The sequence below is a fragment of the Brachyhypopomus gauderio genome, chromosome 9, assembly GCF_052324685.1.
Source record: "Brachyhypopomus gauderio isolate BG-103 chromosome 9, BGAUD_0.2, whole genome shotgun sequence".
Taxonomy (NCBI): Eukaryota; Metazoa; Chordata; class Actinopteri; order Gymnotiformes; family Hypopomidae; genus Brachyhypopomus; species Brachyhypopomus gauderio.
Genome location: NC_135219.1, coordinates 17071210 through 17081511, shown reverse-complemented (window position 1 = coordinate 17081511; position 10302 = coordinate 17071210). Strand labels below are relative to the sequence as shown.

The 10302-nt window shown below is 44.2% G+C and overlaps 1 long non-coding RNA gene across 1 annotated transcript; it reads right to left on the bottom strand.

Annotated features, from left to right (window-relative positions):
- Nucleotides 1-4853: 4853 nt before the first annotated feature.
- Nucleotides 4854-7166, bottom strand: LOC143522505 (uncharacterized). The gene is made up of 3 exons (XR_013133028.1): nt 6932-7166; nt 6624-6670; nt 4854-5811 (listed from the first exon to the last, which is right to left on the bottom strand). It is a non-coding gene; the product is annotated as an uncharacterized LOC143522505 (long non-coding RNA).
- Nucleotides 7167-10302: the final 3136 nt, after the last annotated feature.

Here is a 10302-nt window from a genome sequence, read left to right as displayed (position 1 = left end):
CACTCCTCTACCTGTCCTCCGTCAGCCACTACCCACCCCCCTCTGTCTCTCTCTCTCTCTCTCTGCTCTTCCACTTTGGTACACATGTACACACTTTCTTCCGTCTCCTTGCCCTCTCGTTCTTTCTCACTCTCTACTTTCTGATACCTCCGTCTCTGTTTACACACGCACACATTGCACTTACACATGCGCACACACACACACACACACACACCGCACTTGCACATTCAAGCACATGCGCACACTGACACGCTCTAAGCAGGAAGGACTGAAGAAAGGACCTTTTCCAGGCAACGGCGATCAATAAGCTGCCTGATTTATGCTGCTCTGTCATTTGCTGGCCGCCACAATTCGGACCTCGCAGAGCCGCAGAGTTGCGCTGGGCTGTTTGAACGTTTGATCTTCCACGGCGAGGCAGCTCACTTTCCCACTGCCTCATCTACCCATGACGGCCACCGAGGCTGTGAGCTGTACTGCTAACTTATCACCGCTGCTAGGCAGAGCACACATGGCCAAACCACACACACGCACAAACCTCATGTTATTAGAACTGCATGAAACATTCACAAACCCTTAGCCAGCATTATGAGGGTGTGTGTGTGTGTGTGTGTGTGTGTGTGTGTGTGTGTGTGTGTGTGTGTGTGTAGGATCAGGACTGCTGCTGGGAGGTGTCTCAAGGCCCTTCCTCTTGTCTCACTGATCTCTGATCTTATGCTTTCTGCACCCAGGTTCTAGATCAGCTTTTAATGGCCACAAATACTCCTGTACTGCTTTTCCTTTCTGTCTGACGTGTGCTCACACACTCACACACACTTTTAAGAACCCAGAATAGACTTCTACTCCTCACTTGTTCTTATTACCTATTTAGTGCTATATTGTGGACGTTGTTCCTCTTCTGGTGTCTGGCGTGAACACACGGAGGAAGATGGGCTCCTCGTTGAATCCAGGATACTCTCAAGGTTTCTGCTTCTCTTCATTCTTCTTCGCCACCATCACCTTTGACTGGGTCCTCTTAGACTCGGACATCTGCAGCTGTTTTGTGGCAATGGCTGTTGTAAGAAACACTGTAGGAAATAATTAGAGATTGATGATGCCAGTGACACTGCCCTGATCTCCCTGCCCTGCTGTATTCCCTCACTTGCCTCTCATTTCCTGTGTGTGTGTGTGAGTTTGGGTGGTTGGATGTGTGTGTTTGGGTGGTTGAGTGTGTGTATGTGAGTTTGGGTGGTTGGGTGTGTGTGTTTGGGTGGTTGGATGTGTGTGTTTGGGGGGTTGGGTGTGTGTATGTGTGTTTGGGTGGTTGGATGTGTGTGTGGGGGTTTGGGTGGTTGGATGTGTGGGTTTGGGTGGTTGAGTGTGTGTATGTGAGTTTGGGTGGTTGGGTGTGTGTGTTTGGGTGGTTGAATGTGTGTGTTTGGGTGGTTGGGTGTGTGTGTGGGGGTTTGGGTGGTTGGATGTGTGGGTTTGGGTGGTTGGGTGTGTGTGTTTGGGTGGTTGAGTGTGTGTGTTTGGGTGGTTGAGTGTGTGTGTTTGGGGGGTTGGGTGTGTGTGTGGGGGTTTGGGTGGTTGGATGTGTGGGTTTGGGTGGTTGAGTGTGTGTATGTGTGTTTGGGTGGTTGGATGTGTGGGTTTGGGTGTGTGGGTACGTGGGTTTGGGTGGTTGGGTGTGCATGTTTTGGTGGTTGGGTGTGTGGGTACTTGGGTTTGGGTGGTTGGGTGTGTGTGTTTGAGTGGTTGGATGTGTATGTTTGTGTGTGTGTATGTGTGGGTTTGGGTGGTTGGGTGTGTGTGCGGGTGTTTGGGTGGTTGGATGTGTGTGTGCAGGGGTTTGGGTGGTTGGGTATGGGGGGCGGGTGTACAGGGGGGCGAGTTTGCGGTGGGTGGGGCATCACCATCGCAAACACCGCCATAATATGATAAACACTATGGTAAGAGAAGCTACAGTGGGAGGGGCTTATCAGTTGAATGACGTGTTGGAGGTAAGAGTCCTGCTCAACAGATTGTTTTCATGAAAAACAGGGTTAGAATGACAAGACATTACTTCTTTGGTCTGGGTGGAAAATTCTAGAATACCACAGGTAAACACAGCACAACCAGTGTTGCTCTGCCCCCTACTGGTGACACCAGGAAACAGCATGTTCACTTGCATTCTATTAGAAACCTTAGAAAGAGTTAACTGCCCTGACATGCACATTCAAATGGCAGATTGAAATTAATGTACAAAAATAAATAGAAATATGACAGATGCATAGCAAAAGCCACCCTGTAATGACCTCGGGAAATGAGAACAAGATGAGTGTTCTTGAGAAATGTAGGCAAAGCTCTTATCTGAACCCATACTGAGAATCAGTGAAACGAGCTAAAACATGCCTGGATGAAGAACCTAGGAGGAACCTAGGAAGGTTTGGGTAAATTACTCAAGGAGAATGAGGGCAGTGGAGAACCGATTCTCCGAGTCAGACTGGTCAGCAGAGCTTTACTAAAAAAAGTTGAATTCATAATTCAAACTGGCGATAACTGTAACTGCACTATTGTACACACCTTATTTTACCTTCAGCTTGAGCATCAGCTCTTGAACACCATGACGTCATGGGGACAGGACTACTTAAAAACCCAGTATAATTCCAGTTCCTTTCAGGGGCGGTAAATTCAGTCTCTTCCTTTACAACTATAGATCTTAATTATGCAGAATCTGTTACTTTGGAAGAACCTGCATTCAGTCTTTTTGGATTCCTAGTCTGAAGGCGAGTGGGTTTGGACCTGCGTTCTGTTCCTGTGTCTCCTCGCTCTTCCACTGAGCTGCCCACCCTGCAGCCCCTTGTTCCTGTCACGCCTCCCGAGACGCTCGGCTCCAAGAGATGCAACAAGACAAGACATAAAAGGACTTGAGAGGGTGAGAGAGCAAAAACACAGCAACAAAAAAGCCCAAGATGGCATGAAGAGACACAGAGAGGGAGAGAATTTCAAACGAAACCTTCCTGAAACTCAACCTGCCATTTCCCGAACTCTTTAAAATCGTTTCACAAAGCATTGCATCAGTGACGCTTTGCCGATGTTGTAACCGTACATGGCCATGCCGCTAAAGTCTAAAAGAATGAGATCAATAAGGGACTTTTATTATGCCTTTAGTGGGTCTGCTTCACAGCATTCAAAAGCATCCAGCTTCACAGCGTTCACCCTCAAGTGTAGCACAGGGTCCACCGGTGCTCACACTCAGCACCCCACACACGCAGCACCCTGTCCCTGCTGTTACGTTCTTCTGAAGGTCATCTTCAAAACGCCATGCAGTCTCTAAAGTCTCCACATCGTTGATCACATTAAAAAGAAAAGATTTCACTCTAAAGCTGTCAGAGGCTACACACACAAACTTTGTAACTGGCTCAGTACACCGATGCCGCATACTAATTCCTCGAAAAAACCAAACGGCCAGTGTGTGCTGACCAAGGCAAAATTTGGTAATCTGCACTTGGAGGCTGTACAGAAGTGCATTATGTATCCAGTATCTGAATAATGTCTCAGGATCCGTGTGATGAAAGGGTAGGAGTTGGGAGGGAAACTAAGGACAGGCAGAGCTGTCCCACTACAGCGAACTACGGGTTGGGGAACTGTGATGGAAATTTGTGATTTCCATTGTTGCCAGGCTTTCTTAGTATATATATTAAACACATTAGATGTATATGTTAGAGCTCTTTTGCATATATGTGTGTTAATCATAGCACTGAAGCCATCCTCGTGGCATCTGTAGGCCTCAGATGTGTTTGCGTTCTCTCTGGACGGCCTCGGCTCACTCCTAATCTGATGTTCCTCTGGTGTTCCTAAACTGACCTCGCTGGAGGCACCGGCCGGTCCCCCTAATCTCAACTTGAAAGGGACTACGGCGACACTCAGTCCATCATGCCATCACGAGGATGCTGAGCGTGGAGGGAGCATGTGAGGGGAGAGGCCAATATACATCTGTCAAATCAGTGTTAATTATTTCATGTATTGTCCAATCACACTTAGTTAATCACCTCATGTTCACCTCGTGGACACTGTGTGTATTGATGATTAAAAGTATAAAAGATGAGAGTTCGGAGTGGAGAATTAGCTCTCTGCGACAGACGCCTTGTGTGTATGTAACTGAGATCTCTGGATTAATCCATACTTTGTTAAGCAATCAGGGCAGCACGTTGTAACCAATCAGGGCAGCATGCCCTAAGCAATCAGGTTCAACACATTCTAACCAATCAGGACATCACGTCGTAACCAATCAGGTTCAACATATTCTAACCAATCAGGGCAGCACGTCGTAACCAATCAGGTTCAACACATTCTAACCAATCAGGGCAGCCCATGCTAACCAATCAGGTCCAAAATGTCCTAAACTATCATTGCCAGCTTTCTTCTTTCTCCTTCTTCTGACCTCCTTCCTTCGGAGTACAAATATAAGATCTGTATCCTGAGGCTTTAACTCTTAAATCTTGACACAGGGGTCTTCTTTATGTAGTTATTTAGAGCTTCACTATATAGTGTCTGCTAGTGGACTTTTAAAACTTTTGTTTAGGTTCACATAAAATTGGTATTTTCCAGTAGTGTGTGGACTTTTGTTTGTAAGCTAAGACCATGTTAAGGCATGCTGCCCTGATTGGTTACGACGTGCTGCCCTGATTGGTTAGGGCATGCTGCCCTCATTGGTTAGGGCGTGCGCCCCTGATTGGTTAGGGCGTGCTGGCCCTGATTGGTTAGAATGTTCTGTGGTTGAAATTCTGAAACCCTTAAATGGTGAGCATAATAAAAGTTAGAAGCAGTTGGGTAAGATAATAAAGTACAATGATTTATTTAAAGGCAGGCTTAGCAGTTGTGACATTTTTGTTTGCATCTTAATTCATCTTCATTATCTGATGAATCAGGTCCTGTAAAAGTCATTCCTCACAGCACTCTCCCAGACTAGACATTTATTTTGGGGAGGTTCTTTTCTACAGACTTGCTACCCGTATATTCATTGTCAGTGCAATGAAATGACGTGCAGACTGTCAAAGTTATATAGGAAAGTCTACAGCAGGGCTCTGGGCCCCAAGTGTGCAGACCTCAATCTGTTTCTCGTCACCTTCATCGAAGTTTTAATAGCCCCCCCAAAGCTTCTTTGTTACTAGAAGTTATTAGCGACTGCTTTGGCAGACGGGATATTTGCTATACTGAGCCTGTCCTTTCTGAAGTCTTTGGAATAATCACCTCAGTGGAAGCAGTTGCGATGCATTTGAATGTTTATTTGTGTATTAGCAGTTCTCTGAAATTCGGGCTGGGAATCACATATTGAGCAGATTAAATCATTTTTGCATGGATGTCTTCCTGAGCTTGAGGAGAACTGCAGAAGTAACTGATTAGTCTGTTTGGCTCCTCGACTCAGAAGGGCTCAGGAGACAATGGCTTTGCGGTGTGTGTGTGTGTGTGTGCGTGCAAGTCCTTACATAAAATGTGAATGCCTGACCCTTGTGTCAAATACATGGTTAAATCAAACAATCCACAGGAGTCCAGGAGCCATTTCTTGACAGAGCATAAACGTGGGCCCACAGTTTACACAATCTATGTCTACAGGGTCACAGCTGCTGTTCTGTCAATGAAAGCTAAACAGTGTAGATCAGAGAAGAATCTAATTAAAGGAGGGATTGTTGTGCTGTTTCTTGAGTTCAGTACCAGGTGCAGTGAGTGTCCAGTACCAGTGGCAGTGAGGGTCAGTACCAGTGAGCAGAGCCGGCCCTGACCAATGTGGTGCCATAGGCGAGATTTTGGTGGGTGCCCCCTGCATCATCAATCACTGTGTTGATTGTGTCACTATTAAAGAAACAAATAAAAAGCAAATGACTTAAATATTACCATATAACAAGCAATAAATATAAAGGTGTTGCACAAAAAATATTTTAAAACTATTTTACATAACGTAGTGCAGAGAACAACTTTTAAATATTAATAATAAATAAAAATAAAAAAAACAACAACTACCACCAGTGCAAATCAGGGCAATTTGCCTACTGCAACATTATTTCAAAAGTGCATTCGCAATGAACAGAGGAGCACATGTGTGTTTTAGTATATATTTATTTTAAGCTAAGCTAATCATAGCACCTACTAGGATTGGGCAGTATGATGACTCTTTTCACTAAGATCATACAGAGGGGAAAAAGCCACAATGACGATTGAGTGTTGTGAGTCAAGCGAGCTGGTTTCAAAGAAAAACACAACAGCTACAGATTGGCAACATTTTGGATTTGTATCAAATAAAAAGGAGACCATTGGAGCACGCCCCTACGATTTTAATTCGATAATATGATTGGTTGATAAAACTGCCAATCTATAATAAAAGCTCTCAATGTAAAAGGGCCTTTCTCTCTTTTACCTAGAAACAACGGTGTGAAATATTCTGATTGGTTGATTTTTTTTTTTTACCGCTGAGGTTTTTTTCCAGCACAAGTACGAAAAGTGGATTTGAAAGCCAATTTATAGGAAAAATACAAATTATTGGTGAAGCGTTATTAACATAGATAAAGCATCCTTTTTAAGATCAATTAACCTTCAGAGAAGGCGTTGAAGTCCCTGCCGATTCACCAATGGTATAGTGTTAAATCACCACATATTACCATTATTACCTGTTTTTCTGCCTTTTTGAGGTCTTTACAGGGAGATGTCACTCACTCTGCGTTGAACAGAAAAACAATAACGAGGTGCTGTAACGTTTCACGGGGAACAGGCGTGACGCAAGTGCAAGATTATATTAGATTTAATTAAATGACAGGTAACAGAAACATACGCGCAAACATGATTAGAACAGGACAGAACTACGGCACAAACTCAGACCAACAGGTAGAAACATGAAACACAATAACCAGACACGTAGACCAAACGAAGACCATTACATAGAAATATAACACAGATCTACCAGGAACATAACAGATACCTTGAGACGGGATGGGATGGCTAAGCAAACACGGAGACATACACGCAGGCTTAGACAGACGAGACGAAAAGCACAAAGGAGACAGGGATAACAGCGAACGCGTACGGCAGGCAAAAACCGGGCGCGGGCAAGGAAAACAGAGGGAAGCACTACAAACAATGACCGACACGGAGGACTGAAACAGAAGGGAAGATATACACTGAACAGGGGAGTGAAACGAGGTTCAGGTGTGGCCACTAACGACGGGGCGGAGCAGACAGCACAGAACCGGGGAACTAGGCGGGACCAGGGAGGAGGGCGGAGCTGGACGTAACAGGTGCGCAGAGCACGCGGGGGAGGGCGGGTTTGCGCGCGGGTGATAGGTGTCGTGTGTTGTTATTATAAGAATTATTAATTTGACTAATATTATTAAACAATGAAATTATGATTATGTGGACTTCACATTTATTAATTGTTCATTTGTAAAAAAAAAAAAAAAAAACCACATGCACGCGAGCGCCCCCCTGGACAGCCGGCGCCCCTAGCATTTGCCTATGTCGCCTAATGGAAGGGCCGGCCCTGCCAGTGAGTGTCAGTACCGGTGAATGTCAGTACCAGTACCAGTGAGTGTCATTATCAGTTCCTGTAAGTGTCAGTTCCAGTGAGGGTCCGTGTCAGGTCCAGTGAGGGTCCGTGTCAGGTCCAGTGAGGGTCTGTGTCAGTTCCAGTGAGCGTCCGTGTCAGGTCCAGTGAGGGTCTGTGTCAGGTCCAGTGAGGGTCCATGTCAGGTCCAGGGAGGGTCAGTACCAGATCTGAGACTCTGGACGATTTTGTAACTCCCCTTCTGCTGGTGCTGAGTCTCTCATCTGCACACTTCCTTCTGTATGACACTTTCTTTCTGCGGGACACAGAACTACTACCATATAACTCTGACACAGGACTACTACCATATAACTCTGACACCTGGTTCCACAATCAACCCTGGAAGGTTCATTATTGGGTAGGTGACAGTTGCGTAGAAGAAGACATCTGGGCTTATATATGGTAGATTTAGATTTGAGTTGCCTACAAGTAGACTGATGATTAAAATGACTGACTTTAATTCTAACAGAAAAGTTGGAGAAAATTTACTATATTTCACAGTGTTAGCATCATGAAAAGTCAAAGGCTAGAAAAGAAGTTTTCTCAGTTTAAAAGTTAATAATAACAATTTATATATCTGACAAAAGTTGATGGGGAAGATATTCAGACTGATACAGACATACAGAGTATTTGTGTTCTCTGCTATTTTTATTTAATTATTCAGAGCAGGGTCGCCATTTTAAAGGATGAGCCATAGTCATGGCAACTGAATGAACCCAGAAAAGGTTATCATATGCTTCTTATCATTGCTCAGTGTGTGAATGAGTGTGAGTGTGTGTGTGTGTGTGTGTGTGTGTGTGTGTGTGTGTGTGTGTGTGTGTGTGTGTGTGTGTGTGTGTGTGTGTGTGTGTGTGAGCGTGTGGTGATGGTAAAAAATCCAACATATGACCATCCCATCCCCTAACACACACACACACACACACACTCACACCTCTGGTTGAACTGATGTGTTCCCAGCCACAGTCCACACAGAACACGGAGAGACTCAGACAGATACAGGTCATGTCTGAGTATTCAGGGAATTGACAGTATCACCATCACAGCCCAATCATGTCAAATCAGAGTGGAACCAGTACAACTCAACTAATATAATACTACTCAACAACTCAATGGGCCAACACAGAATTAATCTGAGTCCTTTTATTAATGCCATGACCAGCCTACCTCAAACGCCATTTTTTCACATTATTCAAATTCAGACGGTTATGAAAGAATGTATGTACATCCTCAGGAAAAGTAACTTGACAGATTGTATACTCAACCCCGGCCCTTCCATTAGGCGACATAGGCAAATGCATTCGCTCGCGTGCATGCGTTTTTTTTATTTTTTATTTTTAAAAAATGAACCGGTATAAATGTGAAAACAAGCAATGTCCACATAATCATAATTTCATTGTTTAATAATATTAGTCAAATTAATAATTCTTATAATAACAACAAACGACACCTATCACCCGCGCGCCAACCCGCCCACCCCCCGCGCGCTCTGCGCACCTCGTTACTGTTTCTCTGTGGGGAAAAAGACACCACAGAGTGGCTGTTTCTCAATTCAGGGGCTGCAGCCCACGAAGTGCGCATTTGTAGGCCGGTTACGTCACTGCGCCGCGACGAGGCTGTCCCAATTCGTGGACTCCTTCTTATGCGGCCGACGAATGTAGCCTTCAAAACCCCGAAAACGAAGGATGCATCTGAGTATCCTTCGCGTCCCACCATATCCCAGGATTCATTGCTCTATGAACAATAAACAGGCGGAGTCTAGTGTACGGGCCGAAGAATTCGTTTTTAAATGTCGGTATTTTTTAAATATGGACATTTATACTGCAATGAGATGCTAAATAACATGCCAGTTATTAATGATATTGCAGGTAAACATGTGCTTTGAGTATTTACTAAACGTTTATACGTAAAAGTAACGTTTATAAAAATAAATTGAATTTTGTTATGAAGTTATACTTCCCGTCATACGTGAATACATGTTCAACGCATTTTCTTTTAGGCATTTGTGGGTGATGTGATATTTGTTGGACAGCTCGCTAACACGTATGTAATGTATGAAACGGGGCAGAGCGTGGTCACGCAAACATACGTCTTGCGAAGACTAGACTGTCTCATTTAACAGCCGTGAGATGCAGCCTACCCTGCCTTCGAAGTGTGTGGCCACCGTGGGCTGCGGTCTACGCGGTCTACGTAGGCTGCAGCCCCTGAATTGAGAAACAGCCAGTGAGTGACATCTCCTCGAAAAGACGTCAAAAAGGCAGAAATCCTCTGGTGCCCAGGGCAGAAAAATTAGAAAAGTGGAGGAAGAAAGGCGGCAAAAAACAGGTAATATAATGGTAATATGTGGTGAATTAACACTATAGCCTACCATTGGCGAACCGTCAGGGACTTCAACGCCTTCTCTGAAGGTTAATTGATCTTAAAATGGCTGCTTTATCTATTATATGTAATATATGTTAATAACGCTTCACCAATAATTTGTATTTTTCCTATAAATCGGCTTTTAAATCCACTTTTCGTACTTGTGGTGGAAAAAAACCTCAGCGGTGAAATAAAAAATCAACCAATCAGAATATTTCACACCGTTGTTTCTAGGTAAAAAAGAGAAAGGACCTTTTACATTGAGAGCTTTTATTATAGATTGGCAGTTTTATCAACTAATCATATTATCGAATTAGAATCGTGGGGAGCGTGCTCCAATGATCTCTCATTTTTATTTGAAACAAATCCAAAATGTTGCCAATCTGTAGCTG